Source organism: Ursus arctos, unplaced genomic scaffold, assembly GCF_023065955.2.
Source record: "Ursus arctos isolate Adak ecotype North America unplaced genomic scaffold, UrsArc2.0 scaffold_28, whole genome shotgun sequence".
Taxonomy (NCBI): Eukaryota; Metazoa; Chordata; class Mammalia; order Carnivora; family Ursidae; genus Ursus; species Ursus arctos.
In genome coordinates, this window is record NW_026622963.1 from 1411868 (window position 1) to 1438715 (window position 26848).

General features: G+C 48.1%; 1 long non-coding RNA gene across 2 annotated transcripts; it reads right to left on the reverse strand.

The window, feature by feature from the left end:
• Positions 1-282: 282 nt before the first annotated feature.
• LOC130541941 (uncharacterized) lies at positions 283-24860 on the reverse strand. Of its 2 annotated transcripts, none has more exons than XR_008956075.1 (5): positions 24585-24860; positions 10168-10281; positions 2974-3051; positions 1568-1637; positions 283-1279 (listed from the first exon to the last, which is right to left on the reverse strand). It is a non-coding gene; the product is annotated as an uncharacterized LOC130541941 (long non-coding RNA). The 2 variants fall into 2 exon arrangements; XR_008956076.1 differs by having other exon boundaries at positions 1568-1640.
• Positions 24861-26848: the final 1988 nt, after the last annotated feature.

Consider the following 26848-nt stretch of genomic DNA (forward strand, 5'->3'; position numbering starts at 1 on the left):
GTAGTTGACTTTCTAAGGCTTTTTTTTTTTTTTTTAATGTCTTGGGTCACCTGGGTGGCTCAGTCGGTTAAACATCTACCTTCAGCTCAGGTCATGATCTCAGGGTCCTGGGTTGGAGCCCCACATCGGCCTCTCTGCTCAGCAGGAAGCTTGCTTCTCCCTCTCCCTCTTCCTGCCGCTCCCCATGCTTGTGCTCTCTCCCTCTCCCTCTCTCTCTCCCTGACAAATAAATAAGTAACATCTTCAAAAAAAATAAAGATTTTATGTCTTTATTTGAGAGAAAGAGCAAAAGAGCACAAGCAGGGGGAGCAGCAGGTGAGGGAGAAGCAGGCTCCCACTGAGCAGGGAGCCCAATGTGGGGCCCAATCCAGGGTCCTGGGATCATGACCTGAGCCGAAGGCAGACTCTTAATGGACTGAGCCACTCAGGCGCCCCAACGCTTTGTTTTCTTATAGTAAAACTAGAGATGCCTTCCAGGCTTTCATGAGTATTATCCAAGCTTTTGGGCGTGCTAAGTGAGATCCTGGCTCTGGAAGTTCTCTAATGGCCTCAAAGCTATAGGGCAACAGGAGGAGTGATTATAAAATCAGCAATGGAATAAAACTAAGAACTTCAGGGGCGCTTGGGTGGCGCAGTCGTTAAGCGTCTGCCTTCGGCTCAGGGCGTGATCCCAGTGTTCTGAGTTCAAGCCCCTCATCAGGCTCCCTCCGCTGGGAGCCTACTTCTTTCTCTCCCACTCCCCCTGCTTGTGTTCTCTCTCGCTGGCTGTCTCTATCTCTGTCGAATAAATAAAATCTTTAAAAAAAAACCCCAAAAACTAAGAACTTCACTTCAAACCAAGGAGGCAGTATCTCCCCCACTTCCAGAAAAAAAAAAAAAGTTATTCTACCCCCTAAAATTGGGGGAGGACCCTGAGGACAGGGATGATGTCTTTTTTTTTTTTAATCTTTGAATCCTTGTTACCCAGCCTGGGTCCTTGTAGAAGGGGTTCAGTAACGAACATGGAATGAATGAAAGGCTTGGGTACCATGAAAAAACTCCCTGAGAGAAGTATTTTTATACTAACATGTCAATGACTGCATTTCCTCTCCTAAGATGGGAGAGAGAGTGGGATGCCAGGAACCTGCAAGGGAAGCAGAAGATTAGAAAAACAATGATCAGGGGGCCTCGGTGGCTCAGGGGGTTGTGTCTGCCTTCAGCTCAGGTCTTGATCCCAGGATCCTGGGATGGAGCCTGGCGGGAAGCCTGCTTCTCCCTCTTCCTCTGCTGCTTGTGCTCTCTGTCAAATAAATAAATAAAAGCTTAAAAAATATAAATAATAATAATAAAAAAAAAAAAACAATGATCAGGAACCCAAAAGGGGTGTCTTGGCAAGCCAAAGATTCCTAGGTGTGCTCTGGGCTCCCAGCTACACCGTCCCTCTCCGCAGCCAGAACCCCTGCCCCACTGGCAGTTTCTATCCGACCACTGACCAGTGGCCTTTGCAGATGGGGAAACTGAGGTTCAGCAGCTGAAATCAACTCACTTGAGGTCGTACAGCATGGTACTGAGTTCATTCCATACTTACCACTTTTAATCTCAAAACCAGGTGGCAGATCTTTTCTTATAGACTCCTCAAATTGTATTCCCCAGAAAGTCTGCTTCAAAAAAAAAAAAAAAAAAAAAGAGTTCTGGCAACGATTAAATGGTACTTGCTAAACTCTTACTGTTTTGAGTCCTTCCCAGGGAACCAAAGGTCACTGAGAATGCCTCTCTGGCTTGCCTCCCTGCCTGTTGCTGGCCTCCCAGAGGCTAGGAGAGGATGGACCCTCGAGACAGATGAACTCTGCAGGATTGCCTGCATGCCCAGAAAGCTGACCCCACTGGGCAGTGTCTGAGAAAGACCAAGGAGCTGAAAGTAAGAATGGTTGTACCTGACCAGGGTCCAGTGGGGCAAGTGACAGTGCTGGGGCTCTGCAGGGAGTGGAGTAGAGCGAGGCGAGGAAGGAAGAGCTGCATCACCCTCACCACTGCAGGACGCAGGGAGGCTCCTGGGCCTTCCATCTCTGCAGTCTTTTTTGCCTTCCCCAAAGCCGCTGTTCATAGGGGGAGAGAGCAGCTGCACTCGTTCTCTGTAGGGCCGTAGGGATATAAGAAGGCAGGAGGGGGAGAGGACGATGCCTCACCCAGAGGAAGGGTGTTAAGGCATCGCAGATCGTAGACTCTGGGTCAGAAGGGACCCTAGAGGTCGTCCAAGCCAGTGAACCTCACACTTGGCTGCAGGCCAGAATCGCCTTTGGGAAAGGACCGACTCCTAGGCCCATCTAAAACAACTACAGCTAAATCTCTGGGGACAGATCTTGGGACTCTCCTCATACCCTCAAAACTAGAACCCAGGACCCGAATCCAGTCATCTGTATCAAACACTTAAATCATACCAAAAGCTGATCCAGCCTCTGCCTGAACTTGGGGAGAAATAACTCACACCCCTGACCCCAGACTACTCATTGCATTGCTGTACCTTCAGCTCTACTTACACCGATGTTGTTATCAGATAATGATTAGTGATCATTACCATCTGTCAAGTACTTGGCCGTTGACCCCTTAGCACAGAGGCTGAGCTTCCAAGTTCTAGATTGAGACAGGCCTAGGCTCAAATGTGCAGCACTCTTTATTTATTTTTATCACTTTGGGCAAAGTGACAAAGGACTCTGAGACTCAGTTTCCTCATCTGTGAAATGGGGATACTTTGTGTAGAATTACATAACAGTGCTTGCCACCATGCTTGCCACCATGTCCTTTCAATTCAAAAGTTGTTCCTCCAGGGGCGCCTGGGTGGCTCGGTCTGTTAAGCATCTACTAGTGTAAGGGTACCCGCCTAGGCAGCCGGCTGTGTGCCAACACTTTCCTCAGCTTCCTCAACTCTCACAGCTGGCCAGGTAGATGATTTTTCCTTATTTTATATTTGAGGCGCAGAGAGGTTAAGTAACTTACATAATGATGCACAGCTGAAACCGACAGGCCTGGGATTTGATCCGAGTTCTCCCTGTACCCTGTTTCCCACACCTGGAACTAGAATGGAACAAAGAAGTGGAATTTGAATTGAAGTCTAAGTCCAAAATGCAGTTTTCTTTAGAAATCATCTAGATAAATATTTGCTCATTTCTTTCTTTTTTCTTTTTTTTTTTTTAAGAAGGTAGTCAGGGCACCAGGGTGGCTCAGTCAATTAAGCTCCTGACCTTTTTTTTTTTAAAGATTTTATTTATTTATTCGACAGAGATAGAGACAGCCAGTGAGAGAGGGAACACAAGCAGGGGCAGTGGGAGAGGAAGAAGCAGGCTCATAGCAGAGGAGCCTGATGTGGGGCTCGATCCCACAACGCCGGGATCACGCCCTGAGCCGAAGGCAGATGCTTAACCGCTGTGCCACCCAGGCGCCCCTATTTGCTCATTTCTTACCCAACGATAATCCCTTGCATTGACAGTATGCTTTTTTTCCCCCATGAATGTACACCTTCATTTTTTCCCCTATTTTTTGCCGGGGAAGTGCTGAGATATTTGCTCATGATGCTCATGGCATAAAATTCGCAAGGTACAAAAGAACATTGAAAACAGTTTTCAGGGGCGCCTGGGTGGCTCAGTCGTTAAGCATCTGCCTTTGGCTCAGGGCGTGATCCCGGCGTTCTGGGATCGAGCCCCACATCAGGCTCCTCCGCTAGGAGCCTGCTTCTTCCTCTCCCACTCCCCCTGCTTGTGTTCCCTCTCTTGCTCGCTGTCTCTATCTCTGTCGAATAAATAAATAAAATCTTAAAAAAAAAAAGTTTTCAGTTCTTAAAAAAGTTAAACATAGAATTACCATATGACCCAACAATTACATTCCTAGATGTGTACCCAAAAGAATTGAAAACAGGTATTCAAACCAAAACCTGTGCATGAGTGTTCATAGCAATACTATTGCCAATATTCAAAAGGTGGAGATGAGCCAAATGTCCATCAACTGATGAACAGATAAACGAAATGTGGTATGTCCATACAATGGAATATAAAATCCATGACGGGGATCAGCATGGATGAACCTCGAAACATGCCAAGTGAAAGAAGCGAGGCACAGAAGGTCACATATTGTAAGACTCCAGTTGTATGAACTATCCGGAACGGGCGAATCCATAGAGACAGCACATTAGTGGTTGCCGGGGGCTAGGGGCTCGGGGTGGGGAGGGACTGCTAGTGCAAATGGCAGGTTCTTTTTAGGGTGATGAAAATACGGAATGACATCAAGGTGATGGTTCAACTGTACGGAAATTATACACTTCATTTTAAGATTTTATTTATTTATTCGTCAGAGAGAGACAGAGCACAAGCAGGGGAAGCTGCAGGCAGAGGGAGAGGGAGAATCAGGGAGCCTGATGCAGGGCTCGAACCCAGGACCCTGAGATTATGACCTGAGCTGAAGGCAGCTGCCTAACTGGCTGAGCCGCCCAGGTGCCCCCCCTTTTTTTTTTTTAAAGATTTTATTTATTTATTCGACGGAAATAGAGACAGCCAGAGAGAGAGGGAACACAAGCAGGGGGAGTGGGAGAGGAAGAAGCAGGCTCATAGCAGAAGAGCCTGATGTGGGGCTCGATCCCAGAATGCTGGGATCACGCCCTGAGCCGAAGGCAGACGCTCAACCACTGTGCCACCCAGGCGCCCCACCAGGTGCCCCTTTCTTTAAGATTTTATGTATTTATTTGAGAGAGAGCAAGCACAAGTGGGGGGCAGAGGTGCAGAGCGAGAGGGAGAAGCAGATTCCCAGCTGAGCAAGGAGCGTGATGTGGGACTTGATCCCAGGATCCTGAGATCATGACCTGAGCCAAAGGCAGACGCTTAACCGCTGTGCCACCCAGGCGCCACAGAAATTGTACACTTTAAAATGGTCCATTTTGTGTTATGTGAATTTTATCTCAACTTTATAAAAAGAATATTGAACATCGAGTCTCTCCCCCCAGTCCTATCCCCTAGCAACTGGTACACGAGCAGAGATATTCTGAGCATTTATAAACATTTGTGTGTATAGTTTTTAATATAAATGGCAGCATCTTGTATATGTCGTTCTGTACCTTGTTTCTTTTACTTAACAGATTTTGGAGATCATTCTACATCAGCACTCACAGACCTGCTAGGCTCTTACCTTTAACATGTCTCTACTGTTCCCCTTTCTAGATGTGCCCTGGTTTATCTAGCCTGCCTGTCCACTTTTGATGGACGTTTAGATTGTTTCCAGTATTTTGCCATTTCAAACAAGGCTGCCGTGAATAGCTTTGTACATGGGTCATTTCACACATGCCTCTATCTGTGGGGACTTCCTAGAAATGGAGTTGCTGGGTCAAAGGGCATGCACAGTTTAATTTTTCCAGTTGCAAAAATAATGCATGCTTGTTATACAAATTTCAAACAACTCTAGAGCTCATAGGCTAGAAAGCGAAAGCAGCTCTCCCCACAACCCCTATCCCCCCTCTTCTTCAGCTGCCTCCCCTTTCTGTGCACTTCCTCCTTGGCCCCTGGTCTGCAGGTCTCAGGGCCTTCCCTGCCTGACTGATTCTGGGTCTCCCCACTGCCTCCAACCCCCCTCCCCACCCTGTCCTTCCCTCATCCCTCCCGTAGAGATTTTCTCATCTGTCCCCAGGGCCTGGTCTGGGACTTAAGCTCACAGTCAAATATAGCCTGTTGCCACCAAACCTACTAATGGCAGGTCCCTGGCAAATGCTTTCAAGTCATAAAAGGTTCAAACCAAAAGATTAGGGGCTTCTCACCCAAACCTCACATTCCATCTTACATAGGAGGCAACTGAGGCCCAGAGAAGGGAAATGTGGCTCAGTGAGTTTATTGACAGAGCCAGGAAGAGAGGCCACATTGCATGACACCCTGTCCAGGAGTCATTTCATTAATAAACAGTTATCGAGTACCATGAGTGCCCACTGTGTGAGGTACTGTTCTAGGCACCAGGCTTTAGCAATGAATGAGACAAACTTTATATTAGGTTCAGGGAGACCAACAAAAAACTAGTAAACAAAATATTTCACCTGGTGGTAAGTGCCATGTAAGAATAAAGACTGCCTTGACCCCAGAAATTTTAATTGGGTGGTGATACGTGAGCTAGAACCTGAATGGCAGGAAAGTGCCAGCTAAGCCAGCACATGCAAAGGTCCTGAGGTAGGAAGAATATTTGTGTATTCAACAGACAAAAAGAAGGTGTACAGGGCTAGTCACTTAAGGGCCCTGGAGGCCGAGTGAAGTAATTCTCCACAGCCATAAGGTTGGCTTCGACTCCCCCCGCCCCAGACTGTGCCCCCAGTAGCTCAGCCTGGAGGACACAGAAGGGGTTCCTTGAACCCTTGCTGACTGAATGAATGAGCACTGTGTGTTAGAGGTGAGTGGAGAAGCACAGAGGTGTGTTCTAGAATCCTTGAACAGACATAGATTCAAGCCCCAGGTTACTAGCTGTGTGGCTCAGGGCCGACTGTTGTTTACCTGTGTAATCATCGTACTGGCAGCCAATTCTTCCTGGGCTTTGTGGGCTACACAGCTAACATCCGTGTTGCAAATCTACCCTTCATAGCTGTAGTGAGAAAGCAGCCATGGACAATATAAAAACAAAGGTGTCACTGTGTTCCAGTAAAACTTTATTTGCAAAACCAGGCTGTGGGCCAATCTATACGTTAGCAATTAAAATGAGGGACAGTTGTAAGACCCTTATGTATCTTAACACCTGTATAATGAGGAGCTCAACAGATAAGTTGTTCTGCATCTCATGTGGGTCTTGGACACCACTGAGATTCAGGTGGTGTCTCTGATGTGCACTCCAGAAATCTACACACACACGCAGTTGTGCACACAGCTCGGGGGTCAAGGACCCTCTGAGGCTTTTGTGGGCCCCCTGGATGGATAATCCCGAAGGCCCTTTCTGCCTCAGACAGTATCCAGGTGGTAGTGGTGGGAACTGTGGAATGGCAGTGGGAAGGCTCTGAGAGACAGAGTGGCACCCAGACTTCCAGAGTGGATGGTGTGTCCGGGACAGTGGGGGAGTACCTAGCTAAGAAGAGTCTATAGGTGAGCTCTAGACGGTTGTCTTCCCAGGGAAACATGGCCCCTGGAGGGCTTCCTTCCCAAAGTGAATGGCAGAAAAATCCTGGCCTGGTGAGGAGCCTGGCGGGAGCCCCCCTTAGTCCTGTCTCCTGGCAACAGTTGTAGGTCAAGCATCTCTTCAACTCTGCCTCCACTGTAAAATCGAGGACTTGGGTTAGACTCATTCCTTCCAGCTACAGGTGTTTATGGGCACCTACTGTATACCAAAGACTCCAGTGGACCTCACCAGTGATGAAACAACCTCAAGAACAAAGAACTATGCCCAAACAGAATGAGAAACCACTCGTGGCCTTCAGCCAGACTGGGTGGGAAGGCCCGTGGGAGGCCACGACATTAGAGCCAAACCCTGAAGATGGGTCGTTGGGGGCATTCCAGGCAGAGGAAAGGACATGGATGTGGGAGAACTCAGAGTGTGGAGGGCCTGGTTTGGCTGGAGTGTCAGGTGAACAGAGAAGAACTCTCAGGAGGAAGGCAAGAAGAAGAATTGGGTCCACGAGTGGTTAGAGCCCTGATGGGAGCTAGACCAAGGGTCATCAGGTGACAACTGTAGGGCCTTAGGGGTAGAGAGAAAGACAAGCACTCACAGAGCTTTGTAGGAGGGCAGCAGGAGGCCTGGGTGGAGGGCACCAGGGGCAGGACAGAGAAGAAAGCCAAATTTGATAGCACATTTGTCCCTCCAGCTGGAAATAGGAGGCTGGAGCTGGGGACAGGTAAGGAAAAACCTCCGCAGTGTGAAGGGTAGGCAGTAGCTGCCTTCTGAGAGAGGAGGTGTTGGTAGGTGGGGCAGAAAGCAAGTTCGGGGGTTCCGTTGCTCCCTTCCACCCTTAACCCTTCTGGGAGGCCCACGGTGCACGTCAGCATGTGAAAGGCCCACGGGGCAGTGAGACATCGGTTTAGCTGTTCGACTGCTTTAGGTCTGGGGGCTCATTGAGGCTCACATGTGGACTTACTGGAAGAACATTTCAGGCAAAATAGATAAACCTAAGCACGCATCAAAAAGATTCAACCATCAGGGTGCCTGGCTGGCTTAGCTCGTGGAGCGTTCGACTCTTGACCTCGGGATCGTGAGCTGGAGCCCGAAGTTGGGTGTAGAGATTACTTAACAAGAGTTAACCATCTGACAAAGTTAAGTGTGTTTTTAAAATGTTTTGAACTAGCTTCAGTTAGAGGGATGGATGGAGTAGGTGTTGTGCTGCTTAAAGCAACCCGAGCCTTGTCCATTTCCAGTGGAGCCCATCTCCCCTCAACATTTGAACGCGAGGCTGGAGTTGTTATCCCTGTTCCGGATGAGGCAGCTGTGGCTCAGAGAGGTTTAGAAGCTGCCCCGAGATCACACAGCAGGGAAGTAGGGAAGCCAGGGCAGGACTGGAAACTTCTGACTCCATTTTTCTTTTTTAAAGACTGATTGATTGATTGATTGATTGATTGATTTGAGAGAGAGAGAACACAAGCAGGGAGGGGCAGAGGGAGAGTGAGAAGCAGACCCACTGTTGAGCAGGGAGTCTGATGCGGGGCTCGATCCTAAGACCCTGGGATCATGACCTGAGCTGAAGGCAGACGCTTAATGACCGAGCCACCCAGGCGTCCCTGACTCCTTGCTCTTAAACTCCAGGACATACAACCTGGCAATTAAATTTAACTCTTACGAAGTTGGGATTAAAAGTAGTAGCAATAGCGGTGCCTGGCTGGCTCAGTTGGTAGAGCACACGACTCTTGATCTTGGGGTTGTGAGTTCAAGCCCCACAGATTACTTAAAGATTTTAAAATAAAATCTTTTTTTTTTAAAAGTAGCAACATTAAATCCATGGTTGGCAGACAAAGCAGGTATGTCCACGTTGCGTCCCACCATGTCAGTACAGATGGCCCATGTGCCACCCATCCTGGGCTGCCGAGACCCTGAAACCGGGCGGAACGGCAGGGTTTCAGGCCTGGCGCCCCCGGCCGAAACAGGCAAGCAGGAGAAGAAACGATTCAGCGGGTGGTTTTAGTTCCTTTGTCATCAGACCCACTTGGATCCACCACTTACCAGCTGTGTGACCTGGGACACTAAATGCACTGTCCTTTAAGCCTCAGTTTCCTACCACTGTGAAATGGATAGTGGCAGTACCCACCCCACAAAGTACAGGAAAATGAAATCAGTACTGCGTGGGTATATGGCCGCGGCTTTTGACTGTTAGTGTTGATTATCCCAGGAGGTCGGGGTGGGCCCTGAGATTTCTCTGGCATTCTGCAGGACTCTAATGAGTTCACCTTTTGAGTCTAAGATCCCCCAGGCTGTTGGAGCTGCAGGATGAGGGGTCAGGAGAGTGGGGTGGAAACTGGTCTGAGTCTGCAGCACAGCTCAAAGGAGGTCTCTGGTCTCCGGCGCCAGGGCCAGGGGGCCTGGCATCTTCTGCAGAGGAGCTCCAAGATGCTACCTGAGCTTTTCCCCTTTTCAGTCCCTGCTAAGCACTCACCGACCAAGCCCCTCTCTCCACACTCCATTTGAAGTCACCCTTGGAGAGGGAGCAAGCCAGGGCTCTGGAATCAAAACACCAGAGGTCACATCTTGCTCTTTCATGCTGTGTGAACTTGGGCAAGTCAGCAATGTCTCTCATTGGCCATTTCCCCATCTGTGTGATGGGATGTATAATAATGCTAATGCCAGGGGAGAGGTTGAGAAGGTAGGTCTCCATTGTAAAGAGAGGCCATGAAAGCACATATTAAACTTTAAAGGCCACACAAATGCTGGGCATACATTTTCTCACAGAGCTGATATCATTGGCACCTCTTCCATGAAGCCTTCCTAGACTGCCCAGCTGGAAGAGATTCTTCCTCCACTGATTTCCCACTGCTGCTCACCTGAACATTACAAATAGAGATGCTGCTTCATCCAGAGGCACAATTCTGAGTACAGAATAAGCCAGGTCTCCTGAGTTCCAGCTAGTATCTTAGTAGTTTCTCTGGGCACACCTCTTGTGGTCTGTCCACCAAGTACTTCCCTAGCACTTGTCCTGTTCTCCCTCTGCAGGAAGTAAGACCAGTCAGGTTCATCCTGTGTGGCTCTGCCCCCCTGACCACATACCTTGAGGCATGGTGGAGTCCTTGACCCAAGTGGGCCAATAGGGTCTTTCCCTGAGAATTTACGTTTGGACCTGAGATTGACAGAGTCAATTCAACATCTCTTGAGTAATCAAACCTGTAACATATAAAAAATCAGAAGCTGGTAGCTTTCCTTTTCCACCACGTAGATGGGGAAACAGGAAACCTGTGATCAGAGAAGCAAAGACAAGGGACAGTAAGAGGTCTTCCCGGGACTCTGCGGGGCTCCAGCACTTTCTGAGGCTTCCTTCCAATAAATTCCCGTTTTGGCTTACACTAGCACTTACTGGTAGGTTCTATGACTTCCTGTCCTTTACAGAAAAGGAAACTAAGAAAGACTTCCTACCTTGCCTGGGGGGTCACATAGCAAGTTAGCAGCAGAGACACCACATCACAAATATAATTGTGTCAAACATTAATTGAGGTGTCGTTGACATACAATCAACGGCACGTATGTAAAGTGTATGTAAATGTAAAGACATACATTTGTGAAGCCATCATCACATTCAAGATAATGGACATATCCATCCCGCACAAGAGTTTCCCCCTGCCTCTCCTTCACCCGCCAGCTCCCCACTGACTCTCAGCCCAGGCTGCCACTTGAGTTACTATCGACTAGCTCGAATCTATAAATGGAGCCATACAGTATGCACTCTTTTTTGTCTGCTTTCGGTCAGCTTCATTGTTTTGAGAGGCTGGACCATGTTGTACATCTTAATAGATCCACTTCTGGGGCCGAGTAGTAACCAATTACATGAACATGTAACAATTTTGTTTACTATTTACCTGTTGATGGACATTGGGGTTGTTTCTAGGTTTGGGCTATTACAAACCAGGCTGCTACGAACATTCATGTCTAAGTCGTTATACAGACAGATGCTTTTATTTCTTTTGGATAAATAGACCTAGGAGCGGGATGGCTTGGTCATATGCCAGCCTGTTTTCCAAGGTGGTTATACTGTTTCATATTCCCACCAGCTGTGTATGAAAGTTCTAGGTGCTTCAGACCCTCACCAAACCCTTAGTTTCATTTTAATTTTAGAAATTCGAATAGTTACCTGTAGTTTTAAGTTTTACTCTTAGGTCTGTCATCTATTTTGAGTAAATTTTAGCATATATAGGAGGTTATCAGTCAAATTTCTTTCTTTTCATGTGGGTATGAATATCCAATTGTCCCAGCATCATTTGTTGCAAAGATTATCCCTTTTTACAATGAACTGACTTTTTAAAACAGATACAGGATTATTTTGATTATTTATTTGTAGTTGAGTTAGCTTTCATGCTTTGTGCCTTTTATTAAAGAATTTGTCCATTTCATCGAAGTTATCAAATTTACTGGCATAAAGCTTTTATGAATGATGTCAAGCATCTATCTTTTCATGTGCTTATTGGCCATTTGTGTATCTTCTCTGGAGAAATGTCTGTTCAGATCCTTTGCTCAACTTGTAATTGCTTTGTCTTTTTATTATTGCATTGTAAGAGTTCCATATATATATATATATATATATATATCAAGTCCCTTATCAGATATATAATCTGCAAACATTTTCTCCCATTCCGTGGCCCTTTTCCCTTCAAGAGTGCCCTTTGAAGCAGAGAAGTTTTACATTTTGATAAAGTCCATTTTATCTCATTTTTCTTTTGCTACTTGTGCTTCTGGCATCATATTCAGGAATCCATTGCCTAATTTGGGATTTACTCCTACATTTTCTTCTAAGGGTTTTATCGTTTTAGCTCTTACATTTAGGTATTTGATCTGTTTTGAGTTACTTTTTGTATGTGATATGAAGTAAGGGTTCCTTCTTCTTCTTCTTCTTCTTCTTCTTCTTCTTCTTCTTCTTCTTCTTCTTCTTCACACATGAATATCCAGTTGTCCCAGCACTATTTGCTGCAAAGACTATTCTTCACAATTGAATGGTCTTTGCACCCTTGTTGAAAATCAATTGACCATAGACACATGGCTTTGTTTCTGGACTCTCAGTTCTATTCCACTGACCTATATGTCTATCGTCATGCCAATACCACACTGTCTTAAATTATTGTTGGCTGCTTGGTAGTAAGTTTTAAAGTGAGGAAGTACAGATCCCCCAACTTTATTCTTTGTTTTCAAGCTTGTTTTGGCTATTCTGGGCCCCTTGCAATTCGAATATGAATTTTAGCATCAGCTTGTCAATTTCTACAACGCTGCAGCTGAAATTCTGACAGGGATTGTGTTGAATCTGTAGATCAAATGGGGAGGATTGCTATCCTAACAATACTAAGTCTCCTGATTTATGAACATGGGATGTTTTTCCATTTATTTTGATCTTCTTTAATTTCTAAGATTTTTTATTTATTTATTTGACAGAGAGAGACAGCCAGCGAGGGAGGGAACACAAGCAGGGGCAGTGGGAGAGGAAGAAGCAGGCTCCCAGCAGAAGAGCCTGATGTGGGACTCGATCCTGTAACGCCAGGATCACGCCCTGAGCTGAAGGCAGACGCTTAACCGCTGTGCCACCCAGGCGCCCCATGATCTTCTTTAATTTCTTTCAACAATGTTTTCTGAGTATAAGCTTTTCACTTCTTTTATTAAATCTATTCTGAAGTATTTTGGTGCTTGCTGTGGCAGCATATATACTATTCCTAAGTATTTTGTTCTTTTTGATGCTATTACAAATAGAATTGTTTTCTTAATTTTATTTTCATATTCTAGATTTACATACAGAAATACAATCGATTTGGGGGCACCTGGGTGGCTCAGTTGGTTAAGTGTCTGCCTTTGGCTCAGGTCATGATCTCCGGGTCCTGGGATCAAGCCCCGCATCAGGCTCTCTGCTCAGTGGTGAGACTGCTTCTCCCTCACCCTCTGCCTCTCTCCCCTCCCCCCTGCTCATGCTCTCTTTCGTGCGCTTGCTCTCACTCTCAAATAAATAAAATCTTTTAAAAAAAAAAATAAAGACTGCTTTCTTTAAAAAAACACACACACAATTGATTTTTATATACTGATCTTTTCTCTTGCAACCTTGCTGAACTTGTTTATTAATTCTAATAGTATTTTAGCATGGATTCCTTAGGACTTTCTATACACAAGATCGTGTCATCTACAAATATAGTTGTACTTCTTTTCCAATCTTGATTTTTTTTAAAAGATTTTTTTTATTTATTTATGTGACAGAGAGACAGCCAGCGAGAGAGGGAACACAGGCAGGGGGAGTGGGAGAGGAAGAAGCAGGCTCATAGCGGAGGAGCCTGATGTGGGACTCGATCCTGGAACTCCGGGATCATGCCCTGAGCCGAAGGCAGACGCTTAACGACTGCGCTACCCAGGCGTCCCTCCAATCTTGATTTTTAAAATTTCTATTTCTTGCCTAATTGCCCTGACTAGAACCTCTAATACAATGTTTTGTTTTGTTTTTAAGATTTTATTTATTTATTTGAGAGAGAGACAGTGAGAGAGTGAGAGAGAGCTCGCACAAGCAGGGGGGGTGGGGGGGGGGAGAAGCAGGCTGCCTGCTGAGTGGGGAGCCAGACCTGGGACTCTATCCTAGGACCCTGGGATCATGACCTGAGCCAAAGGCAGACGCTTGACTGACTGGGCCACCCAGGCACCCCATGGTATTAATTCTTTTTTTTTTTTTTTTTTTAAGATTGTATTTATTTATTTGACAGAGGGAGAAAGAGCACAAGCAGGGGGAGCAGCAGGGAGAGGGAGAGGGAGAAGCAGGCTCCCCACTGAGTGCATAGTTGTAGGGCTCCATCCCAGGACCCTGAGATCATGACCTGAGTTGAAGGCAGACGTTTGACTGACTGAGCCAACCAGGTGCCCCAGTATTAATTATTCTTTAAATGTTTTGTAGAAGTCATCATTGAAACTATCTGAGGCTGTGGGTAATTTCTTAAATTAATACTTCAATCTCAGGGTGCCTGGATGGCTCAGTTGGTAGAGTGTGCAACTCTTGATCTTGGGGTTGTAAGTTTGAGCCCCACATTGGGTACAGAGATTACTTAAAATCTTAAAAAAAAAAAACAACCCCCCCCCCCAAAACTTCGATCCCTTTACTTGTTCTAGGTCTATACGGATTGCCTATTTCTTCTATTTGAGTGGTTTGTTTCTTTCTAGGAACTTGTCCATTTCATCTAGGTTATTAAATGTATTGGCATACAGTTGTTCATAGTGTTCCTTGTGCTTTTACAAATAATGCTGTCTATTTCGTAAGGTTGGCAGTAATGTTCCTTCTTTCCTTTCTGAGTCTAGTGATTTGAGTCTTCTCTTTTTCCTTGGTCATTCTAATTAAAGGTTTGTCAATTTTGTTGACTTTAAAAAAAAAAACAGCTTTTGGTTTACTGGTTTCTTCTATTTTTCTTTTTTTTAAGTATTTTTTTTAAAGATTTTATTTATTTATTTGACAGAGAGAGAGAGAGAGAGCACAAGTAGGGGGAATGGCACGTAGAGGGAGAGGGAGAAGCAGGCTCCCCACTGAGCAGGGAGCCCAACATGGACCTTGATCCCAGGACCCTGAGATCATGACCTGAGCCGAAGGCAGACGCTTAACTGACTGAGCCACCCAGGCACCCCTCTTCTATTTTTCTACTCTCTATTTCATTAATTCACACTCGAATTTTTATTATCTCCTTACCTCTGCTCACTTTAGATTTAGTTTGCTCTTCTTATTGTAGTGTCTTAAGGTGGAAGGTTATGATATTGATTTCAGATCTTTCTTTAATAACATATGCATTGACAGCCATATATTTCCATCTAAGCACTGCTTTAGCTGCATCCCATAAGCTTTGGTACAGGATTTTAATTTATTCCAAAGTATTTTCTAATTCCCTTGTGATTTCTTTTTTGGGCCAGGGCTTATTTCAGAGTTGTTGCTTAATTTCCACATGTCTGTGAGTTTTCCAAATTTCCTTTTGTCATTAATTTCTAATTTCATCCCATGTGGTCTCACTTTAATATTCGAAAGATTTTTTTTTTTACCTAAGTAAACATATTAGGTTGATGTTGTATTTTTTTTCTTTCTGTATTTCATGTTTGTTTTTAAAAAATTTTTATTTATTCGTTTATTTAAGTAATCTCTACACCCAAAATGGGGCTTGAACTCACGACTGATCCAGCCAGGCACCCCTCTTTCTGTATTTTAAAGATGTGGCTCCACTGTCTTCTTAGTTGCATGATTTCTGACAAAAAAAAATCTGTTAGCATTATTTTTGTTTGTATGTAATATGTCTTTTTACTCTGGCTGTTTTTATTTATTTTTATTTTTATTTTTAAGTAAGCTCCACACCCAGCATGGAGCCCAACACGGGGCTTGAACTCACAATCCTGAGATCAAGACCTGAGTTGAGATCAAGAGTCAGATGCTTAACAATTGAACCACTCAGGTGCCCCACTCTGGCTACTTCTAAATCTTTCTCTTTATCACATTTTTAAATTAACTTATGATATACCTTGGAATAGGTTTTTTGGAGGGGAAGGGGCTGGGTGCAATGTGCTTTATTGGTGGTACATGACAAGAAAGGCTTCCTAAGCTCCTCCCACTCTCCAGGGATTCTGGGATAGAAACTGTAAAATCTCAGTGTGTTGGGAGATTGAGTTGGGGTAAACAGTCTCAAGCAGCTGAGGGCCTCTCTCTGGTGTTCTTGCTGGGGCTCTTGGTTTAGGAGACTCTTACTCCTTGGAGGCCATGTGGACCATAAGGTATACCACCCTATTGCTGTGGTCAAATTCACTGTCATACCAGGAAATGAGCTTGACAAAGTGATCACTGAAGGCCACACAAGCCCCAGCGTTAAAGGTGGAAGAGTGGGTATCCCTGTTAAAGTTGCAGGACAAACCTGGTCCTCCGTGCAGCCCAGGATGCCCTTGAGGGGGCCCTCTGATGCCTATTTCACCACCTTCTTGATGTCATCAAATATGGCAGCTTTCTCCAGGCAGCAGGTCAGATCCTGCTGACACATTGAGAGTGGAGACGTGGAAGACCGTGTTGGTGAGCTTCCCATATAGCTCAGGAACTGCCTTGCCCTCAGCTTTGGCAGTGCCAGTAGGAGCAGGGATGACGTTCTGGGCAGCCCATGGCCATCATGCCCCAGCTTACCAGAGAGGCCATCTTCTGGGTGGCAGTGATGGCATGGATTGTGGTCATGAGTCCCTCCATGATGCTAAGGTTGTCATGGATGACACTGGCCAGCGGGGGCCAAGCAGTTGGTGGTACAGGAAGCATTTGAGGGTCTTAACGGAGTTGTCATACTTCCCATGGTTCATGCCCATCACAAACATGGGGGCATCAACAGAAGGGGCATAGATAGTGACCCTTTGACTCTACCTTCAGGTGAGCCCTAGCCTTCTCCAAGGTAGTAAAGACACTAGTGGACTCTACATACTCAGCACCAGCATCACCCCATTTGATATTGGTGGGATCACTCCTGGAAGATGGAAATGGGCTTTCCATTGATGACAAGCTGCCCATTCTTAGCTTTGACTGTGCCGTTGAACTTGCCACGTGTGGAATCTTACTGGAACATGTAGACCATGTAGTTGAGATCAATGAAGGGGTCATGGATGGCAACAGTACCCCCCTTGGGGCACCTAGCTGGCTCAGTTGGTAGAGCATGCAACTCTTAATCTCAGGGTTGTAAATTTGAACCCCACATTGAGTGTAGGGATTATTTAAAAATAAAATCTTAAAAAAAAAAAAGTAGCCTTGGTGACCAGGTATCTAATATGACCAAATCCATTAACCCCAGTCTTTACCATTGTGTCCCAGGGACCCAGCTGGCACTGCGCAAGAAGATGCAGCTGTCTGTTGAGCTGGGAGGAGCAGAGAGCTTGGTATAGTTTCTTTGTGTGTATTGTGCTTGGGGTTCATTAAGTATCTGAGATCTATGGATTTATCAAATCTTCATCAAATTTAGAAGTTTTTCAGTTATTTTTTTTCCTTTTCTTTCAAGTATTTCTTTTTCTTGTCCTCTTTCCTCTTTGGGAGACTCTAGTTACACAAATATATTAGGTCACATGGCTCCTCAATGCCATGTTATTATTATTTGAAGCCTTTTTTCTCTGTATTTTATTTGGGATAGTTTCTGTTACTATGTATTCAAGTTCACTAGTCTTCTGCCACATCTAATGTTCCATTAATCCATCTAGGGTATTTTTTATCTCAGACATTGTAGTTTTCAGCTTTAGAATTTCAATTTGGGTCTATTAAAAATGTCTTCTATTTCTCTACTTAACATGGTCAGTCTTTATTTTCTTGCACATATGGAACATAGTTATAATAACTGTTTTAATGTCTGTGTCTCCTAATTCTATTATCTGTGTAATTTCTGGGTAGGTTTCAACTGATCCGTTTTTTTCTTTTCGGTTTTTTTCTTTTCATTATGGGTCATACTTTCCTCTTTCTTTGTATACATGCTAATTTTTATCAGTTGCCAGGTACTGCAAATTTAATTTTGTTAGATGCTGGACATTATTGTATTCTTATCAATACTCTCCAGTTTTGTTCTGGAGCGCAAAAGCACTTGGAGACAGTTTGGTTCTTTTTCAGATCTTGCTCTTGTTAGATGGGGCCAGAGCAGTGTTTTGTTTTCACCCACTTCTGAGTCAAAAACTCTGGTGAGTGCTGCACTCAATGCGCCATTTATTGTGAGGTTTCCACTCTGGTTTGCAGGAGCCAGCATTATTCCCAGCCTCGCGTGAGCTCCAAGCATTATTCTCTCTAATCGTATTGGTTGATTCTAACCGTGCTTTCTAGTTGTTTCTTCACATGCCGGCGCCAAGCTGAATGACTGAAAGAGGTACCCTCTGTAGAGTTCCAGAGTTCTCTCTGTGTGCAACTCACTCCTTTTTGGTTCTCTGCATGGGTCCCCAGACCCCTGACTTCATCTTGTCAGTGTAGGGGAATGCCAGACCCCACCTGCCTCCTCTCCCTGTGTCTGGTCAGAAATGTTCTTCAGGCAGTGGGGTGGGGCATTCGCAGGGCTCTCCTCATTTGTTTCCTGACTCTCAGGAATCACTACTTTTCATTGTCTGGTGTCCAGTGTCTTGAGAACCATTGTTTCGTATACTTTGTGGGTATTTTAGTCATCTTAGATGGGGATGTAAATCCAGTCCTGGTTACTCCATCTTGGCTGGAAGCAGAAATCCTTGTGATGGTTTGTTCATTTGTCCAGTGGGCACTTACTGGGGGAGCTTGCTGTCCCCCCCCGCAGTGGTCTGTGGCTCTCTGGACACTCAGATTTTCCTATCTCAGGGCCTTTGTGTAGGCCCGTTCCTCTGTCTGGGCTGCTCTTTCTAGCTGTCCTTCCCTCTCTCAGCTCAAAGGCCTTCTCTGACTACTCTGTGTAAAGTGAATCGCTCTCTTTTGTATTTCCCATCACACTTCTGCTTTCCTTTACAATTTCTTTCACTAGAGTGTAAGCAGGAATTTCTGTCAGATTCCCTGGAGCCAGCTCAGGGCCAGGCACACTATAGGTGTTCAATAAATATTTACTGAATGACTGAGGTCTTTGTATATTTCATGGTACCGTCATATAACAGAGCTCGATCAAACTGGGGGTGCTTGGCTGATGGTAGCATAGCTCCCTGGAAGGGATGCAGGGCCCCTGGACTGAGGCCACACTCTCCTTAGTGATAACTGAAGGCCCCCGGGTGCCGGCCAGGGGAGGGCTGACAGGTGGGGCTGATGAGTTCCAGACCCAGGCCTCCGGGCCCGGCACAGCCCGACAGGACCGGACGCTGGGCAGGAGCCAGAGCCGAGCTTCCATGACGTCGCTGCCTTCAAGGGCCATGCTCCTACCTAGGCCCTTGGTGGGGTTTCGGGTCTCACCCACCCCTTCAGAGCCGTGTGCCACCAGGTTCTGGGGAAAGGTGGAGCCATCCTCCCCGGTTCGAGTCCCAGATCTGGTTGTGTGACCACTGACAACCATCAGAACACTCACAGAGTTGGCTCTTTAAAGTCAAAAGTACTTTGTACACTGAAAGCCTCTGTAAACCGAAGTCAAGTGCTCACTGAACTGGCAAGGCCTTAGGAAACTTCCGTTCCGGACCCCTACTTTTTTTTTTTTTTTTAAGATTTTTTTTAATTTATTTATTCGACAGAGATAGAGATAGCCAGCGAGAGAGGGAACACAAGCAGGGGGAGTGGGAGAGGAAGAAGCAGGCTCCTAGCGGAGGAGCCTGATGTGGGGCTCGATCCCACAACGCCGGGATCACACTCTGAGCCGAAGGCAGACGCCCAACCACTGTGCCACCCAGGCGCCCCTGGACCCCTACTTTTGACAAAGGGCGAGTGTGAGGTTTAAATGAAATAACGTTAATGCAGACTGCTTAGCACCAGGCTTGGGACTTGTGTTTTGGTTCTAGCTACTAACCACCTGCCCACCTCTGGCCCAGCAGCCTGTGCCTCGGGGCCTCCCTGCTTCCCAACAGCTTCCTGCCTCAGCTGGGGGCCTTGATCCATACGGGTTGTTTGTTTGCTTTTTGTTAAGATTTTATTTATTTGAGAGAGAGTGAGAGCAAGCGGTGGGAGGGAGAGGGACAAGCAGACTCTGCATTGAGCAGGGAGACCAACGTGGGGCTCAATCTCAGGACCCTGAGGAGTCGGACACTCAACTGACTGAGCCACCCAGGCGCCCCCATATGCTTTTTATTTTAAGATTTTTTTTTTTTTAATTTGAGAGAGAGAGTGCGTATGCAAGTGCATGAGATGAGGGGAGGAGCAGAGGGAGAAGCAGACTACCCACTGAGCAGGGACCCCATCCTGGGACCCTGGGATCATGACCTGAGCCGAAGGCAGATGCTTAACCCACTGGGCCGCCCAGACGCCCCCCATCTGTCTTCGACAAGGACTACAGTTACCATTTTCTGAGTGTTTATGAGGTTCCGCTCCGTGAGCTAAGCACTCTGCATGCATCACTTAATTCTTTTGTCATAGGATGAGATATTATTATTGTCCCCATTTTACTGATAAGGAAGCGGAGACTCAGAGACATTAGATAATCTCCCCAAGGCCCTACAATTAGTAAGTGGCTGAGAGTGTTTAGACCCCAGAATGGGAAGTCTCTAAGCATCTAGGTTCTGACTTCTCTTTCCTTAGATGTCTCTTCTAATAACTTATTTTTTCTTGCCAGCTACTCCTTCCCGGGCCTTTGGGAAGGTTTCTGAGAATCCACTTGGTCAGTCACCAGAAGAGGGCAAGACAGCGTCTAAAACCTCCAGCTAAAAGTCTGCTGTGAAGCCTAGCTAGGAGTCTTTTTGGAGTTGGCAGTAAGGATGTCTCTGAGGGTCAAAGATAATCCCCCTGTTAAAAACACAGTCCTGGGGGAAGGACTGGGGTGTGGGCAGGAGCCCACAGACCCAGCCATTGTCTCAGCAAGTGTCCTGCCAGCTGGCTATATAGGAGCCCCCAGTTACACCTTCCCCCCGGCATGGTGGGAGCTGCAGATGGAGGCAGACCAGTAGAGTTCAGCCCTGTAGGAGCTCCACATGGGCAAGGTCACCTCTGATGGGGCCACTGGGGGATGGCCTCTCTAAGACGGGGTGGGACTGGAACCAGCTTCAAAGACCTTGCCAATTTGAATGAAGGAGAGTGGCGGTGGGATGGGCAGCCTTTCCAGCACAGAGAAGCCAAGGACCATAGAAGTTGGTCAGGCCATCCCGCCTTCCGCAGACTCTCCACATGTGTCCCAATGTGTGCACACCACAGCCCTACCACCAGGGGTTATTAGTGCCACTTGGCAAATAAGGAAACAGCACAGGGTCCGAGACTGCAGGCAGGATGCGCTGAATGCCAGGTGATGAGGTGGGGCACCCTAAGGGAGGCCATGGGGGACCACAGGAGGTTCCTAAAGCCTCCGGACGTTACCTGGGCAATGTGTGAGGTGGAGGGGAAAAGAGTGGAGGCTGGAGACAATGCAGAGACTGTTGGATCGATCTCAGTGGGCTACGAGGGTGGTTTGGACCCGGGCAAGAGCTGGGAAATAGAGGCCTGGGGGATGGGGCTGGGCTGATGTGAGGTGCTGGAGGTCTGAGTGGGAAGGGCTGTCAGAGATCATCTACCCAACCCTCCTGTTTTACACAAGGAAACTGGGGCCCAAGGAGGGAGAGGGGCTTATCTGGGGGCACACAAGAAGTTAATAACAGAGCCACACTGGGGTGCCTGGCTGGCTCAGTCACTAGAGCATGCAACTCTTGATCTTGGGGTCATAAGTTTGAGCCCCACGTTGGGCATGGAGATTACTTTTAAAAAGTTTTTAAAATAGTAGAGCCATGCTAAAAAAAAAATAATAAATAACCAAAACAACAACAACAAAACACTCGAGAAGCTCAAGGACACCCCCATTAAATACAGAGCCACGTTTCCTCCTATAATAGACTCCCCTCCCCCAGGGATCAAGCCCTTACCTGGGGTTATCAGAGTACCCAGTATGATCCAACTCAGCTTCTGTCTCACTGTGGGACCCCAGAGCCTCTCATTCCCTGGGCCACCGTTGGCTCATCTGTGAATCGAGACCATTGGACCGGCTGACTACTAAGACCCCTTTCTGCTCTAAGTACCCAGAGAAAGGCTAGGGCTTCTTCTTCGTTCTGATCCCCCAGCCCCCAGTCCAGCCTGACACTGACAAGGGTTGGGGCTGGTTCTGCTGGGGGGTCACATGCCTAAGGAGTGAGTGTCTGGTCCCAAGGAGGCAACATGATCTGTAAAGGATCCCTGACCCTCTGCTTTTGAACCCTGGAGAGGGCATCTCAGTCACGTGAGGACCACAGGGACCTTAGCCCTGCCTGAGCTGGGAGGTCAGGGAGGGGGCTACCTGGGGGATAGACTAGGAAGAGGGAAGAGAAGGAAGCAGGAGAGGGCGGCCTCAGATCTTAGGGGGAAGAACTGAGCTGTGGAAAGGGCCCTGTAGGGGTCTTGCAGTGGGAAGGGTGCCTGGCCTGGCTCCTCTGGAGGGGTGTGGGCCATGCCACCTTCCGCATATAATTTTCTCGGTGTATGAACCAAGTCAAGGTGAGCTGTTTTGGGCTAGGCCAGAGGGCCTGGGCCAGCAACTCAGGAGAGGGGGAAGGAGAGGAGTGGTGGGCCTGGAGGAAAGATGAAGGAGGCAGGAGGGAAGGAATCAGGGCCCCCCACCTGGGAGCTATGCAGGCAGAGGGGGTGTGTGCAGGGGGCTTTCCATGATGCTTTGCTCCTGATAAGAGTCACTGTCAGGTGTCACATACAGCCCCAGGCGTGAAGGGAGAGAAAGCATTAAATTTGAGCCGGGCCAGGCTTTTATTTCAGACCCTTTCACTCAGTAGCTGTGTGGCCCCAGGAAGGTCTCTTGGACTCTCTGAGCCTCAGATTCTAGAACTAAAAACCATTTGTGTTTCATCCTTCACAGTGGGCAAGCTGTGGAGATCAGATGTCCATCCTACCCCAGACCCTCCCAGTCCCTTACGGGTCATCCGGGTTGTGCTCCTTCTTCACCCAAGCATACACCCATCCCAGGCCCCGGGACTGGCATTATTCCCATCTCCCCACCCCCACTGCCTGTAAGGGGCTGCGTGAAGCATTCTGGGAGTCCCCCAGCCCCTCTAAAGGGGTTTGAGCCAACTGAAGTCCTGTTCAGTAAGGGGACAAAAAGGGAGGCTGGGAATGGGGGGTGGGGCAAGGACCTTCCCAAACCTGCTTCACCCCCATATCCCCTTCCCCCCACTCTCTGATGGGCTGTCTGGGGCTCCCCTCCCCTTTCCCTAAGCTCAAGCCTTGCTTGTCTTCTCCACAACAAGAAGCGAATGTTATTTAAAAGGAGATCAGGAGATTTGCCTTAAATAGGCATGGAGTGCTGTGCCAGGGCCCAGGGTGAGGGGCGGGGGAGGAGGCCACCCTGGGTGGAGAGAAAAAAAAAAGAAAGAGGAGAAGGACCTCCTCAGGGGTGTGCAGGGCCCTTCTAGTTTACGAAGCACAATTTCAGGCTGCGGGGCATCGGTCAAACAAGGCTTCTGCCCACCCTACCCCCATTCTGAGGATAAGGAAACTGAGACCCAGCCCAGGGAACTGAGGCGCACTAGCTACCAGGTGCCGGATGCCGTGGGCTTTCCTGGGAAGAGTTCAGGAAGGCACTGAGTCCAGAAGATGGGGCCCCCTATGGCGGGGATAGGGGGGCTCCCAAAGGGTGGGGGTGTCTTGGGGCCTCCCCCAACACCTGCTCCCACCATCAGTTCCCAGGCCTTCGGCTCCTGCCCCCAGGTTGCCCCTGCCTGCCCTCCCAGCCCCAGCATGTAACTGGACGCCCTCCTCACTCCACACCTTCCAGGTGAGCTAGGGCTCCGCTTACTGAATCCAACACCGCCAGCGGAGGAAATGAGGGGCCATTCCCGGCAAGGAATGAGCAGGAGTCAAGGGAGTAAGAGTCTGAGGAGTGGGAGGTGGGCTAGCAGTCAGCCCCCTCGCTGTAGGGCTTGTCTGGTGCCCAGGGTTCCCTTCCCCATTCAGGGTCTCCTTCTAAGCCCTTTCCCGTCCATCTTGGCCCCTCCCAGTCATTTCTGTCTCAGCAGGTGATGCTCTTGGAATCTTAAGGAAATGGTCCCTGGGTTGCTCAGTCCGTTAAGTGGTTAAGTAGTTAAGCGTCTGCCTAGTCTGCCTTCGACTCAGGTCATGATCTCCAGGTCCTGGGATCGAGCCCCAAATCAGGCTCCCTGCTCAGTGGCGAGTCTGCTTCTCCCTCTGCTGCTCCCCCTGCACTGCGTGCATGCTCTCTCTCTCTCTCTTCATATATATATATATATATATATATATATATATATATATATATATATAAAAGAAATGGAGTCTTGGGGCATCTGGGTGGCTCAGTTGGTTAAGCGTCTGCCTTCAGCTTAGGTCATGATCCCAGAACGTGTTCTGGGATCGAGGCCCTCATGGAGCCCTACATCGGGCTCCCCCCTCAGCAGGGAGCCTGCTTCTCCCTTTCCCTCTGCCTACCACTCCCCCTGCTTGTGTGCTCTCTCTCTAAAAAAAAAAGAAAGAAAGAAAGAAAAAGAAATGGAGTGTTGAGTGTGGGGTTTCTGGGACAAAGCTAGGGGCTGAGAGGTGGCACCCTGCTTGCTCTTTTTCAAAGGCTCTAAATACCAGGGTGAGGCCTTATGCCCATCCTAGCTCTACACTTACAGCTGAGTGACTGTGAGCTGCCCACCTTCTGTGAGCCTGTCTCCTCGGTAATCTCAGTCTCAAGATCCCACTCAAAGAGTTGTCAAAGCTCTGTTAAGAGGAGGAATGGAGGGGGTCCCTGGCTGGCTCAGTTGGTAGAGCATGGGACTTTCGATCTTAGGGTTGTGACTTCAAGCCTCATGTTGGGCATGGAGCCTACTTAAAAAAAGAAAAAAAAAAAAAAAAGAGGGACAGAGGGAAGAAGAGGACCAGTTCTGACAAATGTACTCACCGACTAGGGCCGGGACCTCATGTTTGTTGGGGGAAGGTGGGGGGCCTTCATTCTTCCATTCCTCGGAGTAGGTGGGCACAGCCTGGGTCCTCTAGAAGGGAAGACTGAAAGAGGACTTTTCATTTACTCTGGATCCTGTTAATTCTCTTTGTTATTCTCTGGGTCACTCTGGGGGGGGGGGCGTGGTACAGGGTGGCCACTTAAAGTAAGTGTAATGAAGACAATAGGAACTAGCCGTGAGAGCCCACCCCTGCCTGCCTCCACCCCAGCTCTTGTCCTAACTCCATTGACCGCTCTTAGACCCACTTCACTGATGATGAAACTAGGGCTGAGAATTTCGGCAACTTCTTCAAGGTCACGTGGCAAGTGGCAGAGCCACTTGGAGCCTCAGGGCCCTCTCTGCTGACTTTGCAAAAACCCCAGGACCCTGTAGCAGGGACTTGGGTTCTAGACCCAGCTGGCAGGGTGGCTTTGGCTAAGTCATCTAACTTCTCAAGAAATTCGTTGGGTCTCCAGTAAGGTGGGGATAATTCCCACTGTCCTCTCAGAGTTACTGTGAAAAACTAACAAGACGGCTCATGAACACAAACCATGAGGTCCTCCACACATACCCGGTGCAAGTTTCTCAGAAAAGGGATCCCCCCTCCTTACACCTACTGGGCAACCCAGGTCCTGAGGTGCATACGAGCCCCGCCCAGGCACAGCGAGGAGACAAAGGACCTGCCAGGTCTCCGGGAAGGGACTAGCTGACCACTTAGTGCCACCTAGTGGTCTTCGGTGTGCAGTGCTTGCGAGCGGGAGGGCCTAGTGACGCTGGGACTGGGGGGCTCTGAGCATGACCAAGAGGCAGGCACAATATGCCAGGACCTCAGGAAAGATGACTCATGCCTAGCTAACAGTCCCCCGGGCACCGCCCTGAGGGTAGGGTGCTGGTGAGCACTCCATCGGTCTGCCAACTCAGCCCCACCATTTACTTGCTCTGGACAGCTCCAGGAGGACAGTGGGGTGGGGAGGGGGTTCCTGGTTCCAGCTCTGCCACTGCCTGGCTCAGCTACCTTCTCTGCGACATCAGAGTAAACATCCCTGCCTCTCGGGGACTCGTTCTTTCATTTATCAAACACTTTATGAAGTATCTCCTTTCTGAAGTCATCGTGCGCTGTGCTGTGGGGGCACAAAGACACCTAAGCCAGGTCTCTTGGTCCCAAGGGCTCCAGCTCATTCTAGGAGACAGACCGAACTGTAAATTGCTAATTACCATCCGAGGCAGGTCACGGCTGGCCTGAGGGCAGAGCACTCGGGCACAGGAGACAAGTGGCCGCTAGCAGGAAGTGGGACTCACAGGAGCCCCTCTCGCCCCCAGAGGGGTTCCGCCCGCCCCCTCCCTGTGTTGAGCACCCTCAGGTTTATGCCTGACTCCCCCAGCTGCCGTTTTGTCTTGCTTTCAAGTCTAATAAAGCAAACCTCGAGCTCCGTCTTTCGTCCCTCTGTGCCTCTGTACTACGCAGTTCCCTTTTCCTAAATGCCTTTCTCCAACTTGTCCACCTGCTAACTGCTCTCCAGCCTTCCTCTGGAGAGTGGAGGGGAGAAGAATGGGAAATCCCCAATACTAGGCAACCAGAGAGGAGACAGAAGGCCAGGGGTCTCCTGAGCAGTGGCACAGGCACCCCCCTTTCCCAGGGCAGCATGCTCAGGCAGGTGCAAAGCCCTGTGGTCTCCTAACTGCAGGCTCCCTGCCTTCTTTCATTGTGTTATTCATTCCGTGCTGTCGGCCTGCCCCAGGCCACGTGCAGGGGCCTCAGTCCTGTTCTGAAGAACTTTCTGGTGCAGGAGGCAGACCCACAGGCAAGGACCACACAATGCGTGTGCTCAGAGACTGGAACCATTCTTCTAGAAAGGGGCAGGGCTAGATCCCGGGAACAGAGGTGATGTTTGAGGTGAGTCCTGCGGGGTTAATCTGGGCATTTCAGGCGAGAAACCTACAGCCCAAGTCAGGGAGGTGTGCAGGGAGAAGGCACCTACTTCACAGTCCCTTTCTCCCCCCACCCTCTAAGTGAGCTCTCCTCATCCATGGGCACGCTCTTATTATTTCATCATTTAGCTTGTTATTTATAATCTGCCTCTCTTTACCCACTGGAAGTATCCCAGGGCCATGTCACTCTGGTTTACTGGGGGGTCTCCAGTATCTAGCCCACCACCTGGGATATTAGAGGCTCTCGATAAATATTTGTGGAATAACCGACGAATGAACACACAGGATGGGCAGG